Here is a 15,326-nt window from a genome sequence, read left to right as displayed (position 1 = left end):
TAAATGACTTAAGGACATACATCCCCATGAGAAAGGGCCACCCTTTGGGAATTTGGGAGAAAAGCATTTGGAAGCATGTTATATTTTAATATAGCTAACCCAAATAAATAAATAAATGAGCTGTTCAGCATCTGGAAGAAATAGTGGGAGGAATTCTCTGTACAATATTAGAAATAAGCAGCTCTTGACATAACTCCTCCTGGGCCTGCCAAGTAAGAATGCAGCTTCTTGAAACAACACATAAGCCTTTACTCATGTCTCAATGTCAGCTCCTGTGCTAAATATCTACTGGCTTGGAAAGGGAAAGGGCTTAAGATAATGTTAGCTTTTACAGGATAGGGCCCTGAAAGGACACCCTGATGTTATTGATGAGGGATCATTGTTTATTCATCTCCCATTCAGTATTAAGTCCCCAGGGTCTAGAGAATTTCAGTCTTCTGTGTCTTTTATTTATGCATGAATGAGATTTCTTTCCTACTGCAAACACATATTTTCAGCTAGAACATTATCAGACAATTTGCAAAAGTAAAATCTGATCCTTGGAGTTTGTGCAATACTGTTGCTTTGCAGAGTCCTGGAAGCAGAAATCAACCTCCGAGTGTAAATGCACTTTACATCTATACATGGCCAGGATGCTAATCAAGCATTGCCACTCTAAATAAATGTTGAGCTCAAAGTGAAAGAAGAGAGTAGATGGACCTAAGCCTGTGTTTTGTGTAGACAATTCAGAGAGGCAGAACAAGCCAGCTAATTTTCCACCCTATATTTGGCCTTGTTCTCAGCTTATTAAAATTACCGAGTAATTACCAGTACACCTAGGAAACCTACTACAAAGTGCCCATTTACAGATCTTGCTAATCTTGCAGGATCCAAAGTAAGATCCATAAAAGCAAGAATCATGTCTTTGGGTAGATTCACTAGTATTTACTCAGACAACACCAGCCTGATGGAGCTATGTTAGAAAACAAGAAAGGTGTAAAAGACCTGGTAGTGTTGGCATCTTTTTTCTGGTGTAATAACCAAGAACACTTCAGGTCCCATATGTGCTGGTAAATTTTCCTTGCACTTGCTGCCTCAGGTATGTGTCTCATAGGTGTTTTCAGGTGCTAACACGTCACATCAAGCAGAGGTCTTGCTTCTCCCAGCCTTCAAACAAATGAGTGCGTGGTGATAGGGAAAATGAAGCTAACAGTTCTTGACTCAGCCTGCAGTGGTCCTGAAGACAATGACAAGACACTTGAATTTGGAAGCACAGTGTTTTTCAGACCGTTAAGCTTTTGTTGTGTTTGGTGGGTCAGTGAATGGCACTGTCTACCTCTTCTTATACTTGGAAAATGAAATATCTAGCTTTGCTGATTAGCTGAAGCAAATAGTTATTTCTTCTCCCACATGAATGCTGCATAACAAAGATACACAATGTCCCAAACAGGTTAAAATTAGAGAAGAATTCAAATCAAATCCCCGGACCCAAACCCTTATTTATTTCCAAAAGCATGCACCCACAGACAGCAAATCTGTAGCATTATCCCATTAAATAAGTTTAAATAAATCAAATAAGTTTAAATAAGAAGCCCACATCACCCCTTAAAGCTTTTTTACATTTTTTCAATAAAGTCTAGAATTTGAAACTAGAAGTGTTGAAATACCATGAAAAAAATATTCTCATGGTACTTCAAGCCAAGACCAGAAGCAGAAAAGCTGGAAATCTCATAAGAAAGTCACGTGAGATTCGTGGCCAAGGTTTTCAGTCTCACGGGGTTCAAATATGTGGGACATTTATTTGAACAAAACCTGAACTCTGAAACATTTCAAAAAACCCCTATTAAATTGAGCAAAACAGCAAAACTAGCAGGATATAAAATCTTCACTACACACACTTGCTGCCCAACCCTATTTGTATACATTTTATAACTTGAACCAGTAAGGTCATTTGTCCCATCTCTCCTTCGGAGCTGGGAGATTTACACAGGGTCTCTCCAGTAATTTTAGATTTGTTGAGGTTTCATGGTGACAGGGGGTGTCAAGGGGTTGCTGTGGAGCTACGCATAGGCTGACACAAATGGATTAGTCATTTTATTCCAGAGCAATACTGAAGTAACAATATAATCTGAATCTAAGATGAGGATAAGTAAGTCATCATGCTGGTGGCAATGTCTGGATAGACATGGATAGCTGCCTGTGTAACACAGCACTCCTGCCTGTGAGAGACTGAGGGTAGAATAATGAAGTCTTGGTCTCACTTTCATCCTTTTTTTTCTGTCATCAAACAGATGCTAACAGACCTCTCTCTCTCCAGTGACACTGAAAAGCACCCGGCGAGCCTGGTCCCAGCCACACCTCTGCTGCTGTCACATTTGCCAGTAAAAACAAAATCAGTTTGGCCCACTCAGAGAATTTCTGCATGAAAACTGCTCTGTTCCCTTGCTGCAAGCAGGGTCATGGGCACTTGTCATCTTGATGGACATTTGGACTGACAAGTCTCAAAAACCATAGAAGGAGCTCTAGGAAGAGAAGAAAAAAAAAAAGAAAAAAAAAAAAGCAGTGCAGGTTTAAGCTGCCCATATTTTTCTATTATTTAAAATGAACTTGGCACTGGTAAAAGAGCTGCAGCCACAGAGGCTGAATGTATCTGTCTATCTAAAAAGCACTAGCAGAACAAGAGATTTCCCAGTGGCTTGCCATCTATCATCACACGTAAAACCTTTCTACGATCAGGACTCCGCAGCAGCACAGAACAGAGAGCGGGAAGCGGTCAGGTGGGATGTAAGAACACAGAGGAGTGCTGTGATTTTCCCTTCAGAGCCACATCCAGTGGACCGCACTGACCTGTCAACTGATGTGTCCTGACCAAAATCTTTGAGGGACACGTATGCCATCTCACTGCCCTCTCTGTTCAGTATTTCCTGTGGAGAGTGACAGCCAAGATTTCCATCTTGAGCGGAGCAGAGAGGCTCTGCTGCAAAGAGTTGAGAGCTGTCACCATCATATAGATGACTTTTAATTTACACAGGCTGAGACTAAGCAGATGACCAATCTCTTCCTCACAGAGCGGGAAATGTTCAGTATTCCAGTTTCCACAGTTAATGATCATTCAGATTTACTGTCTTATGCTTCTGAGGCTTCACGTACTCTAAGATTATTCAAATCCCAAATACTTGACCTCTGTCCACTATCCAAATAAATGTCATCTTTTTTTAAAAAAAAAAAAATTTTGCTCTGCCAAGCCCAAGGAGAAATTCTGTACTGTATAAAAGAATATTTTCCTTTGCCAGGCTTTAATGTTTTGAAAATCCATGGCATTGAAAAGAGGAAGGATTAAGCTAGGAATACTTCTTCCTTTTCTACTCATCAGAGTCAGTAAATGGATTTCACAAACCTTCTTCAGTCTTACTTGCAAAATTTCCCTGCCTGACTTTTTCAATTTTCTGAAAAGTAACAGTTACAAACCAGAGTATCATATGCCAATTGAAGGCAGTTAAAAAGGATCTTATTGTTTTACTGAAGTGGAAGTTCCTTAGTTCTAGGTATGCCTGTTGGCCTCATGTTAACTAATGCTCATGTTTGGGTTTTTATTAGGAGCTCCACTTTAAGATAAAGGCACAGAATGACTCGGTGATTTGCTCAAGGAAGATTTCAGCTGTCCCATGTTGAATCCATGCTTGGTAATTAACTCTGTATCCTACTCAGAGATACCTTTATCCTCTTTCCTGTCTTAATATCGTTTGGGTAAGCAAGACAAATAAGACAGGCAGTTGACTCCAATTATTTCCAGATGATTGCTTCCGACAACAGAGCCAAAGAGAAAAGCCAGTTGGTCTTCAGGATGTTGCACTAAGCTCAAGGCATATTTGGGACCTGCACCACACAGTGTCATTGTTTGCCAGAAGGAAAAGCTGTCTAATAGATCACAAGAGAACTGCTGTAATGAGGCACTTTGTGTATCTGCTCTCTGTCTACTTGCTGCATTCCTCATACCTGCTTCCAGTCACCCTTCTGCCCAGAGCCTTTAAGTCTCACTGACATATCAGCCTGTAAATTGTTTCCCAAGAAGCCCAAGAGTCAACTAGCACTTTCTGTGAATTAATCTATCCAATATTTATTCTGTTTCTTGCCTAATTATAATGAGACTCACAGGGAGAAGGTTAGACTGTCTGGCCAGACTAATCCTGTCTTTTCCTATCAATGCACATAAGTAAACTAACCCTTCTCCATCTGTAAAAGGGAGCTAATCCATAAGCATAATCAACTACTTTTTGAAGGTATTCCTAAACAGATTGTTTAATATATGACAGTATTATGAAAATCCAAGGCGCTACGGAGAGAGCTTGTGGTGCATTAAAATAAAGATCTTCCACCCAGCTTGATAAACGTAATTGAATCACTTTTTTACCAGGAGGAGATTAAGCATTTGTATTAGGCATTTGAGTGAAATGTCATGCCTTCTGCACAGAGCACGCTGCATATTTCTCATACTGCCAGAGAAGGAGAAAAATAGCAAGCATGAGCTAAGGGGAAATTAATTGCTAAAGAGAGCTACGTATTGCAAGCAACTATCAGTAAGAAAAACCACATCTTTTAGTTCCACAACATGCTCAAAAATCTAGTTAATGTCTGTTATACTGAGCTCAAACCCGGGCTGAGAAATATCCTCTCCTTTATCATCACGATAACATTAAGATCTTTTTCAGAGTAAAAAAATGTCCAAGTGTTAATACTGAAAAGCAAAAATGATTTTCCAGTACTCATTGTCTCAGACTGAATGACAAGACCATCTTGCATTGATCCAAATTTCTTCTATGATCTGCAAAATCTCTGTCCTTGTAAACCATTCTCTGAAGTAAAACAGAAATCTAGCCAGCATTTCAGCACTTTTCCACTTAAAAAGCAATTCCACTCAGTTCATGATCACAGCATCATTGTTTTGTGATACAAAGCCATTGCTGAATATCGCTGAATACCCAGTTCTACAGAACTGACGTTACGACTGTGGGAATTGTATGCAAGCTGGTTTGGGCTTTTTTTGCTTTGCCAGTCTTTGGTGACAAAAATATTTTATTTTTCTTCGGTCTGCTGCAGCATTTTGCCTGCATGTTGTACAAGTTTGGCTGCCAGTGGTTTTTAAAGGTGTTTCTTGAAACGGGCGCTGCATTTTCTGAACACGGTATTCCAATGTCATTGAATTTTCTACGTGCTGTTTTTAAAGGCCCATTGTTTATCGTGTGCGACATGTTTGAACAGTCATGCTGGTCATTTTCTTGAACAAAACTGAATGTATATGAAATATTGCTAGGTGAACAAATAAATTATTGGGGGAAATGTGCACTTTGTGACATGTGAGATACAAGTCTGTTTGGTTTTTTTCTCCCCAAAGGTATTTATACAAATGTGACTTCTCCCTTTCAACAAAGATTTCAGGCAGAGGATCAGGTAGAGATTCCTACCAAAAGTGCTGATCTCGGTGGGTTTTAGTGGGAATAAGGTACAAGGAGGATAAAGCAATCAAACTTTGATTTCTACTGTAAAAAGTTAAGGTCTTAAAAAATTTTGAAAGGAGATTGAAAAGTTCATTTGGGCCCCAGATCCTTACCATGCCTATTCAATTTGCTTACAGTAAAACATCATGTCCCAGATGAAATCCAGCCCATTTTGCTGTATTCCTTATAAACAAGCACTAAGAGAACAATCCTTGTCAACCCAAGAATGTAAATCCTCTTTGGGAAAGACAGTGCTGAATTATTATTTCCGTGATTTATAAAGGGAGAACTGAGACAGAGAAGGAAAGAGAGATTTCCAAAGCAGCTGATACACTAGGAACCTACAAAGCCCTTGCTGTAGCTGTCACTGGTGAAACCCTTGAAAAATTCATCCTAGGTCTCAGGGAAACTCTGGAGAAAAACTGTAGTTGAAAAAAAAAAAACAAAAAACCAAAAACAAACAGTTGCCCTCCTGCTTCTTTTACAGGCCTGTTCTTTCTCTGGCTTACAATGCACATTTACCCTGTATTACTCTGTGTTGCAGTGGAGCCTGGGAGCTTCAGCTAAGGACCAAAATTTGGTCCTGAACTGATACAGACCTTGCTCTAAAGGACACCCACCTAAATTCACAGACGGGTATGACAAATGTTGCAGCTATAAGTAATTACTTAGAGAATCAGAATGCCTTTGTGATCACTAGATTTACTGTCAGATAAAAGAAGTAGAGTTATTTTTAACCAATGGTAGGAAAATTGTGCAGGAAATGTGCATTTTTGCTTGGCTTTATAAAATCAACCTTTTTAAGATTACGTAGTACTACGTCAGTCTGTTCTGGTAATATGGGTATAGGTCCTTCCTCTGTTACAGGACACACTCCCTTGCTGTGAACCTGCCAGGTGAGGCAAGGAAGGAGTTACATTTTCTGACATATCAGATGAGAACATTATTTTCTTAACTGGGTCATGATTTTCTGACCTTAGGCAAGTCAATGCATTTACACTGTGTCTAAACTCCCCTCTGAGCAATGGATATGATATATCCCAAATGTCCCAGGAATGTTGAGCCTCATAAAATTCCATCAATGATTCTGAAAAGCTGACATATGACAGGAAAAAAAAACCCCAACCTGTTGATGCATTTGTTTCATTTCATTACAAGTACATGAATTTGGCAAATTCTCCTTGTGCTTTTTGGGGGATGAACTTACTACCCCTTTCCAGCTCCTCAGATGTCTTTGCTAATTTCTCAGCAGCTTCTGTCCACTCAGTCTCATCAATAAACTATCCCTGTTGCATCCTTTTTTGTAATGGCCAAGGCAGGACAGAGCTCCTGCTGCTCTGCTAAAGGCACAGTGAAGAAGAGCCACTAGGTTGCTACCTCTGCCTGTCTAGTAGCCACTTCTGTGGTTACTGGGGATTATTTCTCTGTCTTGAGCCATCAGGGTGAAATAACACATGCAGGAGGCTTCAGGAGGTCCTTGATTTCCTCCAAAATTACATAATCAACAGAAAAAGCAACATTTCCACTTTCCCCAGCTCTGCTCTACACATTCATTTCAACAATAATGTCTGTGCTCTGCATTACAAATAATTTTTAAACAAATAATATAAAACAATTGTCGGTCTTATATGTGATCCACCAACAAACCCCAGGGTTGCTCTGGATTTGCTTACTTTACAAGATAGAGTTACAGATGCCACCGTAGTTAAAATACCTTAACTACTGTTAATGCAGTACACTTCAGTCAAGTATCTCCAAGTGCTTTTAGAAACACTTCTTAATTAATCCTTTCCAATACAGAAACTGCAGTATACATATCCCCTTAAAGGTTCCCAAGCTGTTTCATTAACTTAATGTAACTTTAAACAAACTATATGAAAAGGTAAAGTCATCCTCCACTCTGGTATGAAAGGAAGCATCTGGTTTAGTATCTACATTAACATCACACTACAGCTTTGATAAGGATTTACCAGTGAGAACTTCAAGGGAAATGCAAGAGGCAGAACATAACTGCCCAACTATGGCTTTGGCCAAAGCAACGCAGTCAACACAACTGCAGTTTTCTGTCTGAATGCAGTATTTAATAACCCATGGACGGGTGATGCTAACGGGACTGCTCCACCTCCCAAAGAAATTCTGCTTATGTTCTCAAGAGCTATTAAGGGTTTTTTCATAAAGATTCAGGCCCCACTAGAAATTTTATGACAGTTTTAATCATGGTCCCCTGCAGGATAAAAATCTTAACACTGTAGCTTTTGTTTTGTTAATCTAGCTGCAGGCAAAGGTCAAAGCAGTCAGGAGCTTTATTGAGGTTCAAACGCTTTTACCACAATAAGTGACACTGTGATGGCAATTACAGAAGTGAAAGCCATAAAACATAGAGGGGTTTTTTTCAGCTTGTTATTGGCTCAATGCTATCATAGTTCTTACAGTAAACTTCTGCTGTTCATTAAAGTGGTAAGTGAGCCAAACAGGTATTTGTTTAAATCCACTAGTTGGGTAATGCAATTACCAGCCACTGATCTTTATCAGAAAGCTGCAGAATTGACTGAACAACCTTGGGGAAATGGCTTTGTTCCCCTTGATAAAAAGCCTAATGCCATGCTCCAGTTTTGGCCTGGACGTGTAGTTGACATTATCTTTTTTATGAAGCAAATAGATTTGGAGCAGCTATATGGGCAGGCTACCAGTGATCTGTGGCTGCTGGCTTAGGTTATCACTGTAATGATTAGCTCCATAAGGGACAGATTCCCAGATATAATTAGAAGTGGTTCTGTTAATATGATAGTCTATCTCCCAAAGCAAGGGGAACCTGCACAAAATGCATCCGAGAGATGGGTAAGGAATTCTGCATAAACATTTCTAAGTGTTTAACTGAAATCACGGCGTGGGCTTGTACACAACAGAAGAGGTGTAACAAATAAGGAGCAGGACTGATCGTACCCAAACACACTTCCACACCAGAGCACATCTTTTAGCTTTTACAGTTTGTTATAACTGAAGTGCTCTGTTTAGTCTTCAAGAAAACATAGTGCATGATGGATAGAAGCTTTGTGGGTATGTTTTCATTTTATTTTGCATTTTCTTCCTGACATATTTTGGCAGAAAAGAGGAAGGAAAAAAAAAAACACAACAACAAAAAAACAGAAAAAAATTAATGCCTCCCATATCCAAAAAAAAATAAAAGGGGGGCTGATCCTGTTTCCCCTCAACCCAATTAAAAATATATATTGAAGCAGATCCAGCATTCCTTACTCATATTGAGCAGTAAGTTACCAAGAAACCCCAGTAGCTGTGGCAGAACAGCTCTCCAGTGGGGTGCCTTTGGCTCTTTAACCTACAGCAGAACTACGCCTGGTTAACGCAAACCAAATCTCACAAAAGTGGTTACCAGCACCTTAGTATCACAGGCTGGAAGTTGTTCATTCACTCTCAGAAGCACTGCCTGGAGATAAAGGAGCAGAAATACTAGTTTTTAGAAGGACAAGCAAGAAATACTTGCAGATCTGAGTACTGAGAGAGTCAAACTGATGGTCTTCATGTGTCCTACCAGCAATAGGAGGGGAAAAAGCTTTTTTCTATAATACTGAGTTGAGGATTACTTATCTGTTACTTGTCAGTATAAACTCACCCCTTTCTTCATACGGGGTGTAACATCACCTTCTAGACAAAACCCTGAGACCTTGGAGGCAATTAACTTCACTGGGACTCCGCTGGGTGTAAATCTGAGCACAATTTAACCCAACAAGCAATGAAAATAGCACTAGCAAATGATTCTCTAGACCTACATGTTTTATTCCCCACTTGGCTTATGTGTAACACAGAAATAAAGGCCTGTGGTGTTAGTAGTAGTGGCAAGACAGCATTTAAGTTCCCTTTACATAGCAATATGTTGGCATTCCAGTTAAGTTCACATTCATAGATCTGCTGACTAAAGGGAGCCCACCTCCTTTTCAGCCTGGATATCCAGACTACAGCGGTTGCTTTGCACCTGCCAAGAGAAGAAGACTATACAATTTCATTGGTATAGTGGGTGGACTGAAACCAACTCAGTGTCACATTACCATATGTGTGCCTATATGTATTTGTACGCATACATGCATATGTATACACATGCAGATCCTGTCTAATCTTAGCCCAGAGCACTCTGTTCAATGCCTGAAGGCGTTTTCACAGTCGAGACTGATTGAAAAAACTGGGGGAAAAAATATAGTCTGCAAGGAGTAGAAATCTATTAGTTGATCTAAAGATTTATTTTAGAAACTTGAGCTCTGTGTGAGATTTATTTTCAAACAGAAAAACCTGCCTGAACTTGTTGACCAAGAGTAAGAGCACATAACTGATTCTGCAGATTCCTAACTTGTTCCTTCACTCCATCCTGCAGCTATTACAAAGCAAAGGGAAGTGTTAGAGAGCTTCATTAAATAGCTGCTTTGTTGCTTTGCACATGGCTCTGCGTTTTCCCCTCCCTCACCCCAACACACACCTGATTTTCCTTTCAGCAGCTGATCGCTACTGATGGAGCTGGCCAAGGCTGTGGAAAATGGGGCTTTTTGCAGCTGCATCCTGCTTCCTTACTGAGTGACAAGCCCTCTGCTGACTGACGCTGAGGAGACAGCATTTACACATTTCATTTTTCATCATCAGTTGCACATACTTAAGCTCACAGAAAACAGGCTTTGCCAGAAGAGCATCTAGGGCTAGGCAGGCTTAGTTAGATAGAACATGTATAGTGTTAGACCTAACCTGGATGGTGGAAAGGGGAGTTGACAGCTCGGAAGTAACAATGCTGATGAATGTTGAACCCAGCTCCTGTCCAGTTTTCATGTTAACCTACCCAGGAGCAATAATTTAGAGGAATGAAGTGTATATGAACACAACAACATATTCTCTGGCTAGTTCATTATTTCCCTCCCTTCAAACATCTCTCAAACACTCCTGAGTTTTTAACCGTAACAGACCTACTCCTTAGGGGTGAAAACTGGAGAAATTCCTCTTGCACTCAATGAAATCCATGGCAGTATTTCAGCCCAGCTAAAGCTCTGCTATACTATAGTTTTTTGTTTTAGTGGTTGGGGTTTTTTTCAGCCATTAAACAGTCTTTTTTACTAACATCCACAATCACATTGTGTTGTTTGGAGTTGACATAAAGCTGAAGAGCTGCTGCCTGTTCTTTTAGTGGTCTTTTTTTTTCTCATGATAGCTGCTGAGATGGAGGCAGCTGGCAGCAAATGAAGCCTTCCTGACAAGTTAGTTTTTTGCTAACACTACCTACCTTCAGTTGTGATGCTTCCTTATCATCAAGTTGCTGCTGGAAATCACACTGAGCTACTTTGAGATGAAACATTTACAATTTATTAGTGAATCAAGTAACAGTATCGATGCTTATTGGTCCTCTTACACCAAATATCCCCTATGTTGGCAGCTCCCATGATTTACCCTTGAGAGAGACCGTGCTATCTGAACTCCAGCTCAGGGACTCCAAAATGCTACTTCAGTTTCAGGAATGTTCTGTGTTTCCCTTGAGAGTCATAAAAATCTCAAACTAATGGTGCTATATCCGGAGATGTAGTGGAGGAGGGGGCAGACAGGAAGAATATTACCAGGGAGTCTAAGGTTTTAAAAGCATTTCTTTCCTTGAGCACTTGTAAAAGGGAGGACAAGCCAAATCTGTTGGTTACAGGCAGTATTGTTAAACCCGGGCGTCACTAATCACCCCCTCAAAAGACATCAAATCACTCCTAACATTTGATTTATTTACTTTTAATCCTAAGAATTAGAGAAAATCAGCTACTTTGGAAAAGGGAAGAACCTCTTTCAGTGACTTTTATAGTCTGAGGATGCCCAGTCCAGCAATATCCCAAACCTGAACTCCAGAGGGATGATGTAAAGGTGATCTCATGGAGAGCTGCTTCCCATTCTGAAAACTGGCATTTCTGAAAGGGATGGTCTGGCGTGCAGGGAGGAGACAACCAACTCTACAACGAGCAACCTTTCCTGAAACACGCATAAAAACTACAACTTTTTGTTTGTATTTAAGCTTTTAAGTTCTCACACCCATTGTGGATTTTTTAACGTATTGTGGATTTTTTACAGAAACCAGCCTTTTCATCACATATTATGTTGTTCCGTGTGTCAACTGACCTCTAAGAAATAAGGCTTTCTCAAAAATCTTGAGAGATTCATTTCAGAGATGGGTAGGGTTTATTTGATTTAGGGAATATTATTATTATTATTATTAATTCCATTGGCCTTACATTTCTCTACACTCTTAGAAAACTGACTTTCTTTTCCAGTTTCAATATTTCTCATTCAGAATTCCAACACAGTATAATCTCAGAGAAAAACATCTCTTCAGTCTGGGTTTTTTTAGTACTCAGTTCAGGCACTATTGCATGGTGGCCTGTACTGAAACAGTTGCATTTAATCACCAGACTCTGTGTGTTTCTGCCATTCTGCCTGTTCTTTCCTCGACTCCAGACTCGACCCTATTACTTACCTACTTCAAGGAAGGCATTTTGCTGGTACCAGATATCACAAAATGTGAGGCAACAAACTAAAATTGCAGTTTGTTTTAATTCACTTGCTGCTGCTCCCATTAAGGAAAATAATATTTAGAACAGGTTCAGTAAAACAAGCAGTTTGTTTGGGCTCAGGCTGTTAAAGAAGAAGAGGCTTTGCAGGAAAACTTCAGATAACCAGTCCAGGAGGAATTTCCTAGCAAGGTTAACGGAGAACTTCTGCCAGACAGTTCAAATGGGATAAATTCATGTCCCAAAAAAAGACCTGTGCATTCCCATCTACTGTCTGAATAGTTACATGAGAATTTATAAAGTGCATGGCGAATCTGAAAAGCCAAAAATGTGCCAATGCAAAGAAAAAGGAACATGTACTTATTTATGAGCACTGAGTCCAGACCCATAAATTGCCTCCTCCTTTTGCCAAAAGAATAGGTTCCATGTGGTTGTTAGCAAGCTATTTTAAGGCACTTTTATGCCTTTCACTATGTTGTTATATTCAAAGAACATTTGATTGGGAATTCAGTTGTCTAATTTTGAATGCATGACACATACCCAAAAAGAGGCAGTTAAATTAAATTACAAGGCTTGGTTGGGTTGTTGTTTCATTTGTAACATGCCTGGAGTGTCTGCTGGCTTCTCCGGGAAATATCTGAATATAAATCTCATCTCAAGCTATATTTACATATGGATCTGGGCATATTGAAAGGCTCCAGAGGACTCATCAGAATCATATGCCCCTTCCTGGTGCTGCAAAGGGATCATGCCTAAATGCTCCAGAACCCGGTGTTCACATCACTGGGGACATTTGTTTTGCTGGAAGCTACATATAAAAATACAATTCAGTATCTATCGAAGCAGGTGGCAAACAGCAAATTGGCCAATAAACACCTGTTGCATCTGCAGTAGCTGTCACGGGCATGTTCTGTGCATCCTTGCCATCTCGTGGTCTGTGCGGGTCTGCAAGCAACGTCGGGGTAAGAAGAGGATCTGACAGCAGAGTTGGGAAGAGAAAGCAATGCTACTCTAACTCATGAAGATGGGGAAAAAAGTCAGGGGAGACAAGGAATTGCCCCCGATTGCCCTCCCATTTTTCACCAGTGTATTGCTCCACTGTCTGCACTGGGACAACCGATTTACAGGTCTGCATGGCAATACAGAGCCACGGACTTTGCTGCCAGATTTTATTTCTCATCCCACAAGTGGTAACGGCAACACACAGGGAGGAAAATCTACCTGCTTGAGGCGTGTATAGGCTAATATAGGCCCCTATAGGCTCATCCCGAATAGGGACGTGCAATGGGAGACTCTGCAAAGGTGCTGCCGCCGCTGGGGAGATGTCGGGGCAAACCAGGCAGAGGTCAGTAGGGAGGTTTGGAGAACTTCAGCCTCGGAAACATCAGCAGAAAAAAAACAAAGGAAATGTTAAGACTGACATTTTGGCAAAATCAACCCTTTACATGAAACTTCTTGATCACCACAGTGAGCTACCACTGTAGTCTTCTTACCCTTGTTTTATACAGCCAAGGTTGCCCGGTTCCTTTTGGATAAATTTTCCTTACTCCAACGGAGCAAACCCTCCTCCTGAGGGTTTTTGGGGAAAGGCGGGTGTGAGCAACTTGTCAGTGGGGTACAGCTTCAGCTGCTGTGGAGGGGTTAATGCTGGAGACAGGAGAGCCAGTGAGGCAATACTGCTTTGCAGTAGCTGATCTTCTGCCGCCTTCTCCCATGAACTCCGGGAGCTTTAGAAATGTGTTAGCCTAATTGGTGTCATTAATCCAACTAGAATCATATCATCTTAATTTGTATTGAGGTTAATTTTTGTTTAGGAAAAAAATGGCTAGACCTTTGTTTAATGTAGCTATGTATGGCTCTTAAACCAGCTATTTTACTCTAAATGATTAATTAGAGGTATAATTTCCTTTCAGGTTTTGAAAATTAACATCTAATTATTCTTAACCTAAGGGATATTAGCACTTCTTATGAAAGCGAATAACACTCTAATCTAAATTTAGAAGAGAGAACTTCTCAGTAAATGGCAAGGCTGGAATTATTCAAAGACAAAAGAATCAAGCCACAGAAAAAAATTAACATTAAAAAAAATCAGAAGTCATTTTTTAAGACAACCAAAGAAAAAAGAATCTGCCCCTTTCAGATCTCTATTGGTAATATTATCCAGCAGCTTCCAACCCTGCAGTTTGAGAACAGCTCAGTATAAAGGGCCGTGATACAGCAATGGGATTTTCATTCTCTTTGGGACCACTAAGATCTCTTTGAAGAAACTGAGACTATTTCTCTCTTTTTGCTTCATTTAAAAGAGTTGCTGTCTGGAAGAAAAATCCGAAATTGGGTGCATTTTTTTTACTGATGAGAGCAAAACACCATCAAGACAGATTACCAAGCAACATGACAAATTCTCCATCTCTAAAAGACTTTTAATAACACTAAATGAGTGTCTAAAGGATGAGATAGTTCAACCTCAAACTCTTGGGCCTGATCTTGGAACCAATCAGGGAATTAACTGAAGAATCATAGTTTCAAAAAAGACTTAGTATTTTGGAATCTAAGTGTCTTTGACAGCTATGAAACTGCTTGTCTTCTTTCTAAGTGCAAAAAGGCATAGATCATTTTTCTGGCATCTATTTCATTATTTCAGACTTTCTCTTCTAATGAGAAGAAACATTTTATTTTTCTCTTTATTCTTAAACCGCAGATTGTTACAGAGAGAACTGCAGCAACCAGAAATAGGACTGGATGTAGCCTGACAACTCATTACTTGTACCTAATGAATTAAATCTCTTTGGAGAAGGAAGGCAGCACAAGAAGGGCACATTCCTGGTAGGATCTCCTTATGCTTTCAGACCGACACTTCTGTCCTCGCTGTCTCTATTGAAGGTTCCCAGTGAAATGTCCTTGGTCTGTACCACGTTAGCTCATTAACTCTCACGTTCAAGCCAGAAAGGAAGCACTTGCCTTCATCTCTTAGAGCTTTAGATTATTTTCTCTTCCCTTTGGATGTCAGCTGAAGTCATTCTTGCATCTTTCCATTGTGAGTGCTTGTCACTGGGAATACTTTCATGCAACACAAAACCAGTGGGTGAATAACTTCTGGCCCAGAGCAAACACAGATCTGTGACTATGGCATCTGCAGTTTGCCTTATTTCTAAATCGAACTCATAGGGCAGGCCTGATGCCAGGAGGTTTTTCTCAAAATAGGAGTTTCCACTCTCCCCTGATATTGGGTAGCAAACTGCACTTCCAAACTGGGAGACGTGCTAATATTATCTTCTCAGATATTCCTGAGCTTTCTCCTAAGCTGTTTTGGTGCTCAAAT

The sequence above is a fragment of the Strix uralensis genome, chromosome 28 (assembly GCF_047716275.1).
Source record: "Strix uralensis isolate ZFMK-TIS-50842 chromosome 28, bStrUra1, whole genome shotgun sequence".
In the NCBI taxonomy this organism is placed as follows: domain Eukaryota; kingdom Metazoa; phylum Chordata; class Aves; order Strigiformes; family Strigidae; genus Strix; species Strix uralensis.
This window is presented reverse-complemented; position numbering follows the sequence as displayed.